General features: G+C 44.3%; 1 long non-coding RNA gene across 3 annotated transcripts in view; it reads right to left on the bottom strand.

The window, feature by feature from the left end:
• Nucleotides 1–3288, bottom strand: part of LOC114484443 (uncharacterized) — a 29662-nt gene extending 26374 nt beyond the window's left edge. For all 3 annotated transcript variants that reach the window (XR_003677322.1, XR_003677323.1, XR_003677324.1), the window contains exons 1-2: nt 3223–3288; nt 2521–2625 (exon numbers count right to left, since the gene is read on the bottom strand). This is a non-coding gene — a long non-coding RNA (uncharacterized lncRNA). The remainder of the gene's footprint in view (nt 1–2520; nt 2626–3222) is intronic.
• Between the last annotated feature and the right edge of the window lie 7265 nt (nt 3289–10553).

The following is a 10553-nucleotide window of genomic DNA, read 5'->3' as shown; positions in this document are numbered from 1 at the left end:
CTGTGCTATACAGTAGGTCCTTATTGTTTATCTATTTTATGTATAGTACAATAGTTTGTATCTGTTAATCCCAAACTCCTAATTTATCCCTCTCCCCTCTTCCTGCTTTGGTAACCATAAGTTTGTTTTCTATGTCTGTGAGTCTCTTTCTGTTTTGTAAATAAGTTCATTTGTATCATTTTTTTAGATTCCACATATAAGTGATATCATGTGATATTTGCCTTTCTCTGTCTGACTTACTTCACTTAGTATGATAATCTCTAGGTCCATCCATGTTGCTGCAAATGGCATTATTTCATTCTTTCTTCTGGCTAAGTAATATTCCATTGTACATATGTACCACATCTTCTTTATCCATTCATCTGTTGATGGACACTTAGGTTGCTTCCATGTCTTGGCTATTGTAAACAGTGCTGCTATGAACACTGGGGTGCATTTATCTTTTTGAATTAGAGTTTTCATATTTTCTGGGTATATGCCCAGGCAGCCTCAATTTCTGTTTGCAGTTATGACGTGGATCAAACGCTACTGGGCGCCCAGCATGAACCTAGATGATGTCACCCCCAGAGTGTCCACTGTGATGACACACAAGATACTAGTAGTTTCTGAACTAGACACCCACAGTGTTGGAGGAAAAACAGCCCTCAGCACGAAGAAGATTATATCAAGAGAAGAAATTGAAAGCCTTTTGAAGAAAAACTCAGATTGGACAGGGGATTGGTCAAGTCGGTCTGAAAACATCTCCCCCACCCCCGCCTCCAAAAAACTGTCTTTAAACATCTTTAAACACCAAACAAAGCACACAGCCTCTCTTGGCAGGAGGAACATGTGTCTTAGGAAGAAAGGGGACATTTTCTCAGCAGAATTTCTAAGCGTTTTCCTTCCGTCTCTGCTGCTTTCACATCACTGGCCAGTGGCTTGGGGATCGTATTGGAAAGCATCTGGCCACCAGTGTCTTTTGATGGAGACTTGGACTCTGGCTGTTGCACACGGTGGAGATTGTCTACTAAAGGCTACCCTGAACTCTGCTATTTATTCTTTGCGAAGCAGGAACTAGAAAACCAAGGTGCAAATCAAACTCTACAGTAGAGTTTAGATGCCAAAATATGTTTGCTTTCACAGTGTAATGGCTTCAACTTCCAACGGGTAGGCGACAGGGACGTGTCAGCATTCTGTCAGAGACACCTGCTCAATCTGTTTCAGGCCCCTCATCAGTTAACCTCGTCCTTTGTGCTGAGCTTTTGGGGGCTCTGAGAATCAATGTTAATCTCAGCAAATCTGTGTCTACATTTAAAAAACTAGAAATTGAAGAAAATAAATCTTTGCCAAATCCTTCAGAGATTACTGTATTTGCATGTGGTTTAAAATCAAACCTTATAAAAGCTTTTTGATTAAGCCAGAAAAAAGTAATTTATTTAAAAATAAATATTTGTACTCCCGCCGTGTTACTGGGGACCTTTCAGTCTTGGTTTGGGTGATAATGCCTGGAGTCAGCTGCAGCAGTGGAAGTGACCCTATTTGGGGCTTTTGCTGTTGGAGAGCTGGGAGAGCTCAGGAGGTCAAGAGGCCAAAGCAAGAGCATACCCACCTCACCTGGGACCTTGCTTGGGGCACAGGTGGGGCTTGGTTGGGTGACTGAAATCTTCTCCCAGCTTTGCTGAAGGAAACCAGGCTCTGCGTTGATTCATAGGTGTTAGCAACTGTTTTATTTGTCAATGTTCTAAAAATTTATTGGGAACTCTAAGTCATTTTAAAAAAATCATCTCTCAACTCAAAGATAAGGCCTTAAAGATGTACGTAAGAAAAGTACAGCTTGTATTTTTCCTCTCTAGATTTCTAGGTCAGTTTAAGTGTGTTCGAGTCAAGCATCCTAAGTGCTGTGATTAAATAGCTACTTTTCTCAGAAGATTCCTCTGGTTTTTGTAACCTCCCCTCCTGCCTAACAGGCTTAATACAAATTTAGCTTGATAAGTGTGTCTTGGAAATGGAACATTCCACAAGTCCTATGTATTAATCATTACCTGAAGCACCCACAGTTTTGTACTTACGAAGTCCTTTGACAGATCCCTGGACACAGGGCTGATAATTAGCAGGCATTGACATCCACTCTGCACACTGGCCATGGTCCACCTTGATCATTTAGTACCTGAACCTCACTGTGTACCTGAGTTCAACACTGTGCCTTGAAGGTCATTATGGCCCCTGATCACGGGTCTTGGGAGATTTACTGTCTCAGTGCTGAAATCTGGTAGAGCCCTTCCAAGTCCACTGCTTCTCCAGCCTCCCTCTCCCCATTGCTGGAGCAATCTGGTCCTTGTCACCAGCCTTGACCTCAGCCAGTCTCCAGGACAAATCCGACTTTAGGTAGGAAGCATCTGGACCTCGATCCTCATCACCCTGCCTTCAGTGCTGAACCTCTAGTGGGGATACATGAGCTGACACCCTGCCAACCTCTACGGCTCCCCTTCCCCACTGCCTCTCTCTGCCCCACCTGTCTGGTGCATGCACGCACGCGCATACCTGTTCTCAGGTGTGCCGGCCTGCTGAACATCCCAGTCGTGACTTCAGCCCTGCTGCTTCCTCCCTCCTCTGCCTGGGATGCATCATTTCAGCAGAAGCAGTTGGCTGGTACAAGGAAGCAGCATGATTAAGAAAGGATGGGATGGGGTTCCTTGACCATCCATGTTTCTGAGAACACCCTTACCTTCTTTCTGTGTTCAAAGCAAATTCTGTTTCCAGGGGGGCTGCGTGGCCTCTCCGGGCTTCCCCAGCGTACTCAGGCAGAGAAAGAACACACTTACCTCGTGCTCCCACTTCACATTTTATTGCTAAAACCCTTCCACAACTTTGTGAGGGAGGAAACGTTATCGTCATTCTACTGATGAGGAAACTGAGCTCAGAAAGGCTGAACAAGTCACCCTTCTGGAAAGCTGGGACCTGGCTCCAAACCAGAGAGTCTCTGGTTCCAGAGCCCTTTGTCACTGTCCCCAAGGCCCTGGTCTTAGACTCACTTCTATTTTCTTCTGTAGCCTGAGTTCATGTGTTATTTCATGGTCAACACCAGACTCTCTCTAGGACTGGGGCTGCTTTGTTCCGCAGCTCCTCCTCGGAAAAGGGAAACCCCCTGCCCTGGACCCTGACTCAGTGCTGGAGTCCACCTCCCCCGACAATGTTCCCCATTTCTGCTGGCTGCCTGGATGTCCAAACACCACTTGAACTCACCATCACTCTGCTCTCCTGTCTGATAAGGGACTGGACTCCTGCAGGCCGGTCTCTGCAGCAAGCTGCTGACATAAAATGCAGTCTCCTGTTGCCACACCCTTTGGTTACAGCCCCGGAGCCCAATTTTCCCTCAGCACCAGCAGCTGGATCTGAGCCCTCCTGTTCATCGCACCCACCCCAGGGAGCAAGTCAGCTTACAAGTCGTGCACACCCCCACCGAGCATTCTTCACTGGATCCTTCTTCACCAAATTATGTCTAGTTCTTGAGCAAGACAGCTTCAGTGGGACTAACGCAACTAGACTCTGACTTTAGTCTCCGGTCTTTGTGTATTTGTTCACAAGGGTCTTCAGTTGGGTTTCCCCAGAAGCCAACTTTGAGATGAAAATTTGAGACCAAGTAGTTGATTTGAGGGGTGACCCAAGGAAGTGTTATTGAGTGGGTTACCCCTGGGTGGCCCCAGGGTTCAGTGCCACTGGGGAGCTACGGATGAGAGAGTAGAACACAGGTCAGAGTCCTCCCGCCGAAGGAGGGTGAGGACACTTGGGGATTCCTCCCGGTCACACGGTCATGGGCTGAGGGCTGCACTGCACTTCTGGCTGCAGCCCTCACAGGGAGAGCAGTGGGTGCTTGCAGTAAGGTTGTTCTAAAATATACTGTGAGGGGTCTTCCCTGGTGGCACAGTGGTTAAGAATCCACCTGCCAATGCAGGGGACACAGGTTCAAGCCCTGGTCCAGGAAGATCCCACATGCCATGGAGCAACTAAGCCCATGCGCCACAACTACTGAGCCTGTGCTCTAGAGCCCACGAGCCACAACTACTGAAACCCGCGTGCCTAGAGCCCGTGCTCCTCAACAAGAAGAGCCACGACAATGAGAAGCCTGTGCACCGCAGCGAAGAGTAGCCCTTGCTCACCGCAACTAGAGAAAGCCCACGTGCAGCAATGAAGACCCAACACAGCCAAAAATAAATAAATAAAATTTTAAAAGATAAATAAATAAAATATACTGTGACGGTGCGTACCCAGGGGGTATAAGCAGAACACAGGCGGCATCCACTACAGTCAGTTAAAATAACACTCAGAGCTGCCGTTTTAGTGATTCTGGAAAGCTTCTGGAGGAAGTATGCAGCGTCACACTAAGTATTACCTGCGGAAGTCTTCCAAGGTTTCTTATGTTTGGCTTATGAACTGTCATCATAGTCCTGTATAGGACTGCTCTGGCAGCTCCCCACCTCCACCCTATCTCCAGTACATGCACCAGGTCATTCAGGGAATTCAAAGGTCTTTCATGTGTTTTTTGCTCTTTTACTAACTATGAGGATATAGTTCATCATTCATGTTTTGCGAGCCCTCCCCTCATACAAAACGGCAGGAACTAGATGCTTAAAAGAGCACTAACTGTAAAACATTCTTCCTACCCTCAAGGAACAAGCCGTCAAGTTGGGCAATTCCAATATGTACCATTATTCTTCTTTTCAGGTGGGATACAGGGTAAGAACTAAAGGGATGGGGTTGCTTATGAGCCTTTCCAGCTGAAAAATCTATAAGAACAGAAATCAAGTTAGCCTGAGACTAGAATTGAAATACCAGAATCACAGAATTGAGTCCCTGATTTCAACCTCTGCCAAGTTACTAAAGATGGCACTTCTTTTCACATTGTGCTATAGTTACTGTTCTGTCTGACTCCATCTATCCTACCAACTCTTAAGAACAGGGATAGCTTCCATATTACACATTTATTGCTGCATAACAAATTACCCTAAAACTTACCAGCTTACAAGATATATGTATTATGTCACAGTTTCTATGAGTCAGGAACCTGGACACAGCCTGCCCAGGTCCTCTTTCCCAGGGTCCTTCACAAGCTGAAATCAAGATGTCAGCCAAGGCTTGAGTCTCATCTGAAGGCTTGACTGGGCAAGGATCTGGTTCCAAGTTCACATGGTTGTTGGCAGCATTAAGTTCCTCATGGGCTGGTAAACTGAGGGTCTCAGTTCTGAGATGGCTGTTGGCTGGAGGCCACCCTCAGGTCCTTGCCAGGTGGGCCTCTCCAATACGACAGTTTGCATCACCAAAGCATGGAAGCCAAGAAGGCAACAGAGAGAGAAGCCATAGTCTTTCCTAACCTAATCGTAGAAGTGACATCCATCACCTTTGCAATATTCTATAGGTTAGGAGCAAGTCACTAGATACAGACCACACTTAAGAGGAGGAGATTATTTAAGGCCATGAATACAAGGAAGTGGGGATAATTGGGGGCCTGCTTGGTGTCCTTACCACCTGGTTATACTAGGTGCTCAATAATGTCTGTTGTTTTGCATGTTTATTATTCCTAAAACAACAGGACAAGTTGCAAAACTGCATCACAGCAAAAGAACATTAGATTTCAAAGGGGGCTGACCATGTACTAGGAGAGTTTGCTGTCGTACATTCCACTCTATTCAGTGGACAAATCCACCTAAGAACCCAGGCATGTACTAGTAGCTGGAATGTGAGCTCCCTGAAGGCAGGACTCTGTCCTTAATCTCGACATCATCAACACCTATTGCCCCTTCCCTGACTCACGAGAGAAAGTTGGCAAACACTGAATGGATTGAGGAATGGTGTAGTGTGGACCAGTACCAGTCTGGGGCCTGTTAGGAACCGGGCCGCACAGCGGGAGGTGAGCGGCGGGTGAGCACACGAAGCTTCATCTGCAGCTCCCCGTCGCTGCCCGTTGCTCCACATCGCTCCCCATCGCTCGCATCACTGCCTGAACCCTCCCCCCTCCGCCCCGCCTCCCATCCCGTCCGAGGAAAGATTGCCTTCCATGAAACCAGTCCCTGGTGCCAAAAAGGTTGGGGAACCGCTGGTTTAGTGAATAACAGAGCCTGTCCCTCTTAGGACTTTTTCCACATGGGTTACAGATTTAACAAAATATTATGCCAATTTAGAAAGTAGTCACGGAAGGAGGAAGTTTACTATTGTAGCAACCTAAACAAATACTTGATTGAATGAATGTCAGCCAGGCGATCCCCACATTGGCTCTGGTGTATTCATTATTCAATACCTTTCAAAATGCTAATCTGAGAAAACCTATAACGTGGACAAACAGAAATGGTATCCAGTAAAATCTGCACTTGCTGTTACCATCAGATTGATCTTTATAGCACAGTCATTGGGCAAATAGAATTTAGAATCTAGGTTTATCTAGAGAGGTTCACTAGCAAGGATTGAGGTGCTGCATGTACTCTGAGGTGTGGCATGTCACAGAGGTTTTGAGTTGGAGTTTAGCAGAAGAGTGAATCCATGTGGAAATTATTGTAAACACTTTTCTACACAATGCAAGCTATACATTTTTGTAAGCCCTTGGAAGTCTAGGGTTGCAGTGGGTTTTAAGAATGTGCCTTTTTTTTTACCTCAGATGAAATGCTGGTTAGAAAAGAAGGTTCTCTTATTCAGAGAAATTAATCCTTGGCCTGATATACCTTCTCCCATTTCTCTCTCTCTCCCCATCCCCACCCCCCTTTCTCTCTATCTCCATTTCTATCATTTCCTCTATCTCAGGGAAGAGTGGTTTCCTGACTCTTTCCTGAAGTGGGGATATGTCTCCTCTAACCTTTTTTATTAGCAGGATCAGTTTAGGAGGTTAGTTATTTGCCACCTGGACCTTTTAGCTGCTCTTTAACAACACTTACCTTTCACCTCTTTCAGGTGAAAATTTGTCCCCAAGAAACCCTATTTAAGGTAAATCCCTACAAATACATCAGATATTTGTGGAAAGTCACACACGTTGCTGGACAACTCAGCCCTCTTATTCTGTTTGGGGTGATTTACACCATGCATAGTGATACTCGCATTCCTTAGATGCTGACAGATGAGGAAGAATCAGATTGTGTGCTTCGTAAGAACGACAGGGGATTCCCAAGAGCTACAAATTCTGCAAAACAAATCCCTTAAGTAAATAATGGAAAATGATAGTTCATTTTAAGTTCTTTGAAAAGTTGAAAAGTGATGCAAAAGGAAAGGGCTCATCTGTTCTTAGTCAGCTTTTGACCTTTGACTATATAAACACAAGAAATGCATTGGGCTCCAGCTAGGAAACAGAGCATTACCACTCTGCTCCCCAGATGAACAAAATGAGTCTTTTCGTTAAGTTTTACAGAGTGTACTAAAGCACCATTTCACAGAACATTACATTTAATCATTTATTCTTTTTTTTTTTTTTTTTTTTTTTTTTTTGCGTTATGCGGGCCTCTCACTGCTGTGGCCTCTCCCGTTGCGGAGCACAGGCTCTGGACGTGCAGGCTCAGTGGCCATGGCTCACGGGCCCAGCCGCTCCGCGGCATGTGGGATCTTCCCGGACCGGGGCATGAACCCGTGTCCCCTGCATCGGCAGACGGACTCTCAACCACTGCGCCACCAGGGAAGCCCATTAATCATTTATTCTTAAAGAATAGGGCAGCTGTTAAGAGCTTGGCCATCTCAGTAATTTTTTTTTTTTAAAGTGAGGAGATTGGACCAGATCTTTTCTAATCTTTCCTGCTCTGAAATGCTGATACCAGGACTCATCAAATCAGGCTGTCTCCGAATCTGTACTACCATTCCTGTCCTTCCACCGCCCTGGAACCACAGCTCCTTGTCTTGACATTAACACACACAAGTGGCACACAGTGTACAAGTCGTGCCAAAAGCACCCCCCTTCCATGAAGGACCATGAAGGCCCAGCACGGGGATCAGGTGCCTTTGTTACTGTGCCCTGGTATTACCTAGTAGGAAATGGGCCCCAGAGGAAGTGGGGATACGTCTCCTCTAACCTTTTTTCTTAGCAGGATCAGTTTAGGAGGTTATTTATTTGCCACCTGGACCTTTAAGCTGCTCTCTAACAACACTTATCTTTCACCTCTTTCAGGTGAAAACTTGTCCCCAAGAAACCCTATTTAAGGCAAATCCCTGCAAAGCCTTCAAGTGTTGGTGGACATGAACTCCCCCAGTTAAGACTTGGCACCCTCCCTCTAAGTTCCATTCATCCTGCACATACATTTTATTTTACAATCATTTCCCTTCAGTGTGTAAGGTCTTCCCAAGAAGGGACTATGATCTTCCGCATTTCTATCTTCAGAGCCCTGGAGCCTAGCCCATTAATAGGGGCTGAAAACACATTTGTACAGCACACGAAAGAATGAAAGTCTTTCCTGACCCATTTCACTCTGCTCTGACCACTCTTTCATTATGCAGCTTAGGCTATTTATACCAACCACACAAGAATATGAAGCAAATGAAGTAAAGAGATGCAAGATCATTTTTCTTAGTCAAGGAATATTTTATATAAGCAAGGAGCATTGGCTGTTTAAACAAATTTTCTATGAATACTTTTGTAAGTGGTCAAGGAAGACATGAATTCAGATACGCACAGCGATTTTAAGGAGTCTAGAGCTGCTGCTTCTGCCTAGAATTAAAACTCCCCAAAGAGCCTAAGAAATGGTCCATCTCCCTCTTCCCAGCCCTAGATGAATACCTGAACAAAAATCAGTAGCAGTTAAAGAAGCAGCTCTGAAGGTTTTCATCCACTAAAAAGAAGTGAGTATAAAAGAAAACTATTTTTTAAAAAAAGAAAATTATTCATTTTTAACTTTTTTTTTCTTAGACTGTTTCTCAAAATGAACACAGCTTTATTTTTCATGTAATGAAAATAACACGTTAATTGAAATAAATTCAGACAGTACAAAGGGTGTAAAGAAAAACAATGAAAATTATCGGGCTTCCCTGGTGGCGCAGTGGTTGAGAGTCCGCCTGACGATGCAGGGGACACGGGTTCATGCCCCGGTCCGGGAAGATCCCACATGCCGTGGAGCAGCTGGGCCCGTGAGCCATGGCCGCTGAGCCTGCGCGTCCGGGGCCTGTGCTCCGCAACGGGAGAGGCCACGACAGTGAGAGGCCCGCGTACCGCAAAAAAAAAAAAAAAAAAAAAAAAAGTTTTTTAAGAATGAAAAATGTTTATCAGGTAATAAATGCACATAGTCCGCCTACCGCAAAAAAAAAAAAAAAAAAAAAAAAAAAAAAAGGAAAATTATCTTTAATCCCATCACCCAGAGAGATTTAGATTTAACATTTTGATATGTACCTTTCTGCATTTTTTTCTATGCACATACAAAAAGTGTTATCATGTTATACATAACACTCTGTAAAATTTTTAAAATTAAACTTAATCTATCATGGGCATTTTTCCTTTATGATAAATACCGATCTTTATTATTATTTTTAAATCTGTAGCCATTGTATGGCTGCGCTGTAATTTGTTTAATCAGTTCTCTATTGATGACGATCATTTACATGGCTGCTAGGATTTCAGTATTATGAATAATACTGTGAGGTACATACAACTTCATAGACTTTTCCAGTTATTTCCTTAGAATAAATTAACAAGTAAAATTGCTGGGTAAAGGGTTTGCATATTAAGAAACTGAGTACAGTGGACTTCCCTGACAGTCCAGTGTTGGGACTTTGCCTTCCAATGCGGCCGGCGGGGATCAGGGGTGGGGTTGGGGGTTGGTGCGGGTTCGATCCCTGGTCGGGGAGCTGGGGTCCCGCGTGCCTCACGGCCAAAATGCCAAGATGTAGAACGGAGGCAATACTGTAACAAATTCAATGAAGACTTTAAAAATGGTCCACGTCAAAAAAATCTTTTAAAATAAAAGAAAAAGAAACTGAGTACATATTGCCAAATTACTCCCTGAAGAGGCTGGTCTTATTTACGTTGCTACCACCGCAGGATGAGAGATTGTTGTTCCACACATTACCCATACCAGCGATTAGCAGTCTTAAAATTTTGCCAATCTGTTAGGCAAATATTGTATTCATTGTTGTTTAATTACTTTGATTACTTGACCAGGAAGCATTGATCAAATTCTGAGAAAAAATTTCACTTAAGCCATGGAAGCCACTAGGTTCAGTTTCACATTAGGGAAGTAACAAGTCACCTGAATATGTTAATGGCTTAGGTGACATTCTGCTTACTATTTTTTTATTTCTTTTTTTAATTTTTATTATTTTTTAATTTTTTTTAACATCTTTATTGGGGTATAACTGTTTTACAATAGTGTGTTAGTTTCTCCTTTACAACAAAGTGAATCAGTTATACATATACATATGCTCCCATATCTCTTCCCTCTTGCGTCTCCCTCCCTCCCACCCTCCCTATCCCACCCCTCTCGGTGGTCACAAAGCACAGAGGTGATCTCCCTGTGCTATGCGGCAGCTTCCCACTAGCTATCTAATTTACATTTGGTAGTGCATATATGTCCCTGCCACTCTCTCACTTCATCACAGCTTACACTTCCCCCTCCCCATGT

Source organism: Physeter macrocephalus, chromosome 19 (genome assembly GCF_002837175.3).
Source record: "Physeter macrocephalus isolate SW-GA chromosome 19, ASM283717v5, whole genome shotgun sequence".
Lineage (NCBI taxonomy): Eukaryota > Metazoa > Chordata > Mammalia > Artiodactyla > Physeteridae > Physeter > Physeter macrocephalus.
The sequence above is the reverse complement of the archived record's forward strand: the minus strand, read 5'-3'. Positions and strand labels throughout refer to the sequence as shown.